This window comes from Neovison vison, chromosome 8, assembly GCF_020171115.1.
Source record: "Neovison vison isolate M4711 chromosome 8, ASM_NN_V1, whole genome shotgun sequence".
NCBI lineage: Eukaryota > Metazoa > Chordata > Mammalia > Carnivora > Mustelidae > Neogale > Neogale vison.
In genome coordinates, this window is record NC_058098.1 from 15,346,500 (window position 1) to 15,352,499 (window position 6,000).

The window sequence follows — 6,000 nt, forward strand, 5'->3', positions numbered from 1 at the left end:
TATTTCTGGGAGGATTAAATGAAAATGTGAAGGAGCACTCCACACAGAATGGGTGCCCAGGAAGTGTTACCCCTTCTATCCAATTAGTTTTTTCCTTCCCCTTTCCACACTGCTTATTCCCCAGGCCTCCTGGGATCTTAAAGGATTGATTTTTATAGTTAGAATATAGTTCAGTAATTTTCCACAAGCCCAGAGGGCCCAGGTGTTTTTCCTGATAAGATCTCTCTCTTGTCTCTGTCCTAAAAGAATGGATTATTTTGGCCTCAGCTATCAGCTCCTTCAAGAAGGCAGTTGTAACCTTTCTGAAGCCCGAGTATCACTTAGGGATCCGGGCGGCAAGAAATCAAAAGCTGCCTCTTGCCAGTTTAAAGAACACCACAGGCAAGATCTGGGGTTCTTTCTTGTAGAATCTTCCAGGCACTGGCACACAAACCGTATGGTTTGAGGGACCTGGAGAGCTGGAATCTACATGAGGGAATCACATAGCCATACCCAGTGCCGGGGCAGGGGGCGGGGGGCACCATGGTTCCCAGCCTGGTGCAGACACTATTCGGGGGACAAGTCAAGTGGCAGCTATCTGAGCATGACCCTGTCTCTGACTGTTGGGACCTGCCAGAGATGCTCAAAGGATTCCCAGCGTGAATCTGTGGCCATTTGGTTGGAGCCTTTGGGAGTTCTCCACTTTCCTGAGGTTGGGTATCTTTGGGTTAATGGAGAGATTAAAACCTTTACTCTGGTTAATAATTTTAAAAATAAGGGGCACCTGGGTGGCTCATTTGGTTAACCGGCTGCCTTCGGCTCGGGTCATGATGCCGGCGTCCTGGGATCGAGGCCCACATGGGGCTCCTTGCTCGGCAGGGGGCCTGCTTCTCCCTCTGCCTCTGCTGTCGCTCTGCCTGCCTGTGCTCTCTCTTTCTCTCTCTGTGACAAATAAATAAATAAAATCTTTAAAAAAATTATTTTTAAATGAGTGACAGGAGTACAGGAAGTTACTAAGCCATTCTGTGTCCTTTCATGTACGATGGAGAATTTTCACAATAAAATTGATTTTTAAAAGAACATTTCTCTCTCTCCATCCCCATCCCCCTTTGGTTTCCACAGGAGGGTTTCTCTGTGGGTTGGAGTGAATTGGAAGGACATTTGCTGAGCAGTTACTAGGACCCAAGCAGGAAGGTAGATGTTCAGCAGGTGTCTCCTCAGGTCATCCTCACACCAGGACTTTCCTTCCCACCTCCCAGGGGAGGAAGCAACTGTCAAGGGGGGAGGGAGCCGTCCTAGCCTGTCCTGCTGGCAACCTCTTGCTCCAAAAGGCCACACTTCCCCTGCCCTGAGGAGCATAGCAGAGTACCAGGATAATATGGTGGTCTTGGCCACATGGAAACTGGGGTTCAGACCTGTTCCTTCTCCTACTAATGCCCACCCCTCCCATTCCCCTGTCAGCATAATGGATTGGAATTAAGGGACATCTGAATCAAAGGGGACAGGGTTAGATTTCAGAAGACATCCTTGTCTGGAAAGGTCAAGGCAAAGACATAAGATACTCAGCAAGGCACGTGTTCAAGTTAGTGTAGCACAGAGGCACTCTGTCCCCTGTGGTAGCCACTAGCCCTAGGTGACCACTGATCTTTAAATCAATTAAAATTCGGGCGCCTGAGTGGCTCAGTGGGTTAAGCTGCTACCTTCCGCTCAGGTCATGATCTCGGGGTCCTGGGATCAAGTCCCGCATCGGGCTCTCTGCTCAGCGGGGATCCTGCTTCTCTCTCTCTCTCTGCCTGCCTCTCTGCCTACTTGTGATCTCTCTCTGTCAAATAAATAAATAAAATCTTTTAAAAAAATCAATCAAAATTCAATTCAGCTTTCAAATTCAATTCTTCGGGGCACCTGGGTGGCTCAGTGGGTTGAACCTCTGCCTTTAGCTCAGGTCATGGTCTCAGGGTCCTGGGATCGAGCCCCATGTCAGGCTCTCTGCTCGGTGGGCAGCCAGCTTCCCCCACTTTCTCTGCCTGCCTCTCTGCCTACTTGTGATTTCTCTCTGCCAAATTAAAGAAAAACAAAACAAAACTTTAAAAAAATTTCAGTTCTTCAGTCACACCAGACACATTTCACGTGCTCATCAGCCACAAGTGCCAGTGGCTAGGACATTGGACAGAGCTGGTCAGAACCTCTTCGTCATCACAGAAACTTCCATTGGACTTCTTTGGTACAGGGAGTCAGCACAGACTTTGCAACCAGACTGGCTGCTTTTGAATCTCAGCTCCACCATTTAGCTGCTGTTATCCTGGGCCTCAGTTTGTTCACCTGTAAAATGAGGCTAATAATCCCGGAGAACCCTCCATATCCAGCACAGCTGCGACCAAGGTTAGTTTGCGAATGTGTGGAATTATTTTAAATGAAATGCACCTTGAATGTTTGCCATTCTTATCTTCGAGTGTGGAGCTGTTAATTGGCTTTTCACGTCGCCCTCCTTACATAAGCTACTGAATCTCTCCTCTGATTTCCGATTTGGGTTTATTTCAAGTGGAACAAGTGTTTGAAGACACGGTACAGCCACTTGAGCACAGAAAGTCTCTAGATTCTCATGGCTGCTTTTTTTCTGGCTCTCTTGTCATTGTTTCTTCCTTGCCTAAATTGACAGTATTTTTTAGCAACTCATCTCTATCGAATTTTCATAAAAACAAATCTCTTCCTTTTTGCACTCGTATTTCATCTGCGTGCGGAATATCATTACAATAACAAGCGTGTTCCCAAACCAATGCAAACTGGTTTGGGAACACTCTTAACAAACGTGCCATTTGTCTTAGCTCAGGTTGCTAGATCAGAACACCACAGACTAAGTGGCTTACTTCGCATGGCGATGGAGGTGGAAGTCGGAGATCAGGGGGCCGGCATGCCGGGTTCTTGGTGAAAGCACTCTTCCTGGTTTACAGACAGCGGTCTTCTCATTCTCGCTTCCTAGGGCGGAGATCAGAGAGAGGGAGCAAACCTTCTCCTATGTCTTCCTGTAAGGGCACTAATCCCATGCAGAATGGCTCACCCTCTTGACCTTACCTCCTGATCCCATCATTGAGGATTAGGATTTCAACCTAGGAATATGGAGGTGGGGCATGTACAAACGTTTCATCCAAAACGTCGTTCTGTGGCGGGGAGCAGAAGGGGGGCAAGAGTGCCAGAGAGTGGCCCACCAGCTCTGAGCATCCATTATGCCTGGGGCAGAAGCTGTGTTCAGAAGGAATGCGGAGCACAGGTTAGCCTGGTGAGCTGATTAAATAGACATTGGTAAAGAAAGCTGCTTTGTGGGGACCCTGGGTGGTTAAGCAGCTGCCTTAAGCTCAGGTCATGATCTCCAGGTCCTGGGATGAAGCCTCACATTGGGCTCCCTGCTCAGGGGAGAGTCTGCTTCTCCCTTTCCCTCTGCTCCTCCCCTGCCTCATGCTCTCTCTCAAATGAATAAACAAAATCTTTAAAAAAAAAAAAAAAAAGACGCCTGGGTGGCTCAGTTGGTTAAGCAGCTGCCTTCGGCTCAGGTCATGGTCCCAGCGTCCTGGGATCGAGTCCCACATCGGGCTCCTTGCTTGGCAGGGAGCCTGCTTCTCCCTCTGCCTCTGCCTGCCACTCTGTCTGCCTGTGCTTGCTCTCGCTTCTCTCTCTATGACAAATAAATAAAAAGTAAAAAAAAAAAAAAAAGAAAGAAAGCTTCTTTGTTACACTAACTAAAAAGGCTAGTGTGGCGTTGTCTCTGGAAGATACCTGCCCAGACAAAGACTACATTTCCCAGTCTTCTTTGCGTCTTAGCATGAGCACATGACTAGTTCCCACCAATGGAATGGGAGTGGGAGCAGCACACATAATCTCCACGCCTTTAGGGAGCAGGTGAGCTTCTCCATCCCTGCCTGCAGTCTAGCTGCAGAAGGCTCCCAGGCCCAGGAGTTTGGTGGAACCACAGCCTGTAAGCCTCCTGGCTGACCACATGAGGGATCTCCAACCAGAAACCACCTGCCTTGGAATATTATGTGAGTAAGAAATAAATTTCTGTTGCGTGAAGCAGCTGAATTTTGGGGTTTGCTTGTTATAGCAACTACCATTATCCTAATTAATAAACTTACCATATAGGGCTGTTGCGAGGATGAAATTTGATGACAGACACATCACAGACTCTTCAGTGAGACTTTTCCTGTTGCCTCATATTTCCAGTTAAAACCACAAGATGCTAAATGCCCCCCATATTCCAGAAAGCCACAAGACCCATGTCTGTAGGGCCTTCTGAAGGATGCCATGCCAGCTTTTACCCTTCCCCATCCCGGCCCCCTCAGCATAAGCAGAAGATTCTTCCCCATAAGCAGAAGATTTGAATTTGAGAATGAATTTTTAGAGTAAGGAGAAATGACCTACTTTTCCTTTTTCTATTTTCTTAGGGAAAGAAGAGAGGGGTACTCCCCTCATCCTGACAGATTCTGCTGGTAGATATTTGGGGTTTCTGCCAGAAGTAGTGAGTGATATCTGATTCTCTGACTGCTTATCAGACAGACTCGCTCATCTATCTGCCCGTAGTATTTGTTGAGCTGGGAGAGAGTGGTTCTAGAGAGATGTCAGGGCGGGTGGGGAGAGCACTCTGCACTCCCAACCATTTGGCCACGAAAGGATGGGCGAGCTTCCCATGAGCTGAGTAGGTGCTGGGCCATCTGCTCGGTATCCTGCCCAAAAGGGATGATCGTTTTGCTTTCCAGGAAAGAGGACTCTGGCAGAAAGAGGCTATGAACTGTACTTCTGGGGACAGAGTTTGAGAGAAGTCAGGGCTCCCAGGGCTCCCCCCAACAGACTAGAGACCACTACAAGGGCCCTGAATAAGCTCCTTACATGGCCCAGGGATACCAGCCTTTGAAACTTGCCACGCAGAAGGAATCCATCCTCCTGAGAGGACCTGAAGCAACGCCAGCTAGATTTTTGCCCCCTTTCCTTCTCTGCTCCCTTCAGGCCTCATAAACAGGAGAAGCTAGAACTTAGACGGATTGGGGGTGAGGAAGGTGTGAGAGGGACCCTCACATTGCTCTCAGGGCTGTGGAGAACTAGAAGGCAGAGATTAAGGGCAAGATTCTGGAGCCAGGCAGCTTGGGTTTGAATCCTGTGTCTATAACTTAATAGCTGTGTGACCTGGGGCAAGTTGCCTCACCTCTCTGGGCCTTAGTATCTGTAAGATGCCATTAATAATAGTACCTGCCACATAGTGTTTCAAAGTCCACCTAGTTAGGCCACTTAACTGTTTGTTAAGTTAAATAACAATGCATTCTTGAGGTGAAAAGTCAGTCCCGATTTAGCAGAAGCATTCAATATGTTATGATGAGATGTTCAAGCCTAGATTGAAAGGCATGGACAAGGAGAGGTTTGAGTGAATGTGTTCGAAGACCGTGATTGAAGAAAAACAACCCATTTCTGAGTGTCCTTTACCAAGCTCAAACTGGTCAATAAAACAGAGATACAGGTCAAGTATTTAGATCAATTTGGGACACATTGAAACCCTCAATACATGTTAAATATCATTGTTATTCAAACCTCTGCCAGGTGGGGGATCAAATCCTCTCTAAGCTTGATTAGTTTGGGGTGATAATATGAATAGCTTTTTTTGTGGTCTCCTACTTGGTGGTCTTTGTAAACCACCAAATTTCATAAAATATGTGTGAATTTAGATAACACTCCTAACTCTGTTTGTGAAGTAAGAACAATGGGGGGGGAAATCCACGTGTATTGTTTATAATCATCCTCAGCTTATACAAAAATGAATTTCATCACCTCTCCGATTAGGAGGGTCATCAGTTCAGGGTAAAGGATCATCCTACAGATGGTGTCCATTTGACTTAATGACATTCCACTGTGTTTTCCTTATTTTTAGTCCCAGTTCACTGGCTGGTGTCTGAAGACCTCCGATATCAATTACATAGATTTTGCAAGCACCTAGAGCTGTTGTCCCCTGTCTTCATGGCTGCCCTGTAGGACTGGGATTGTCAC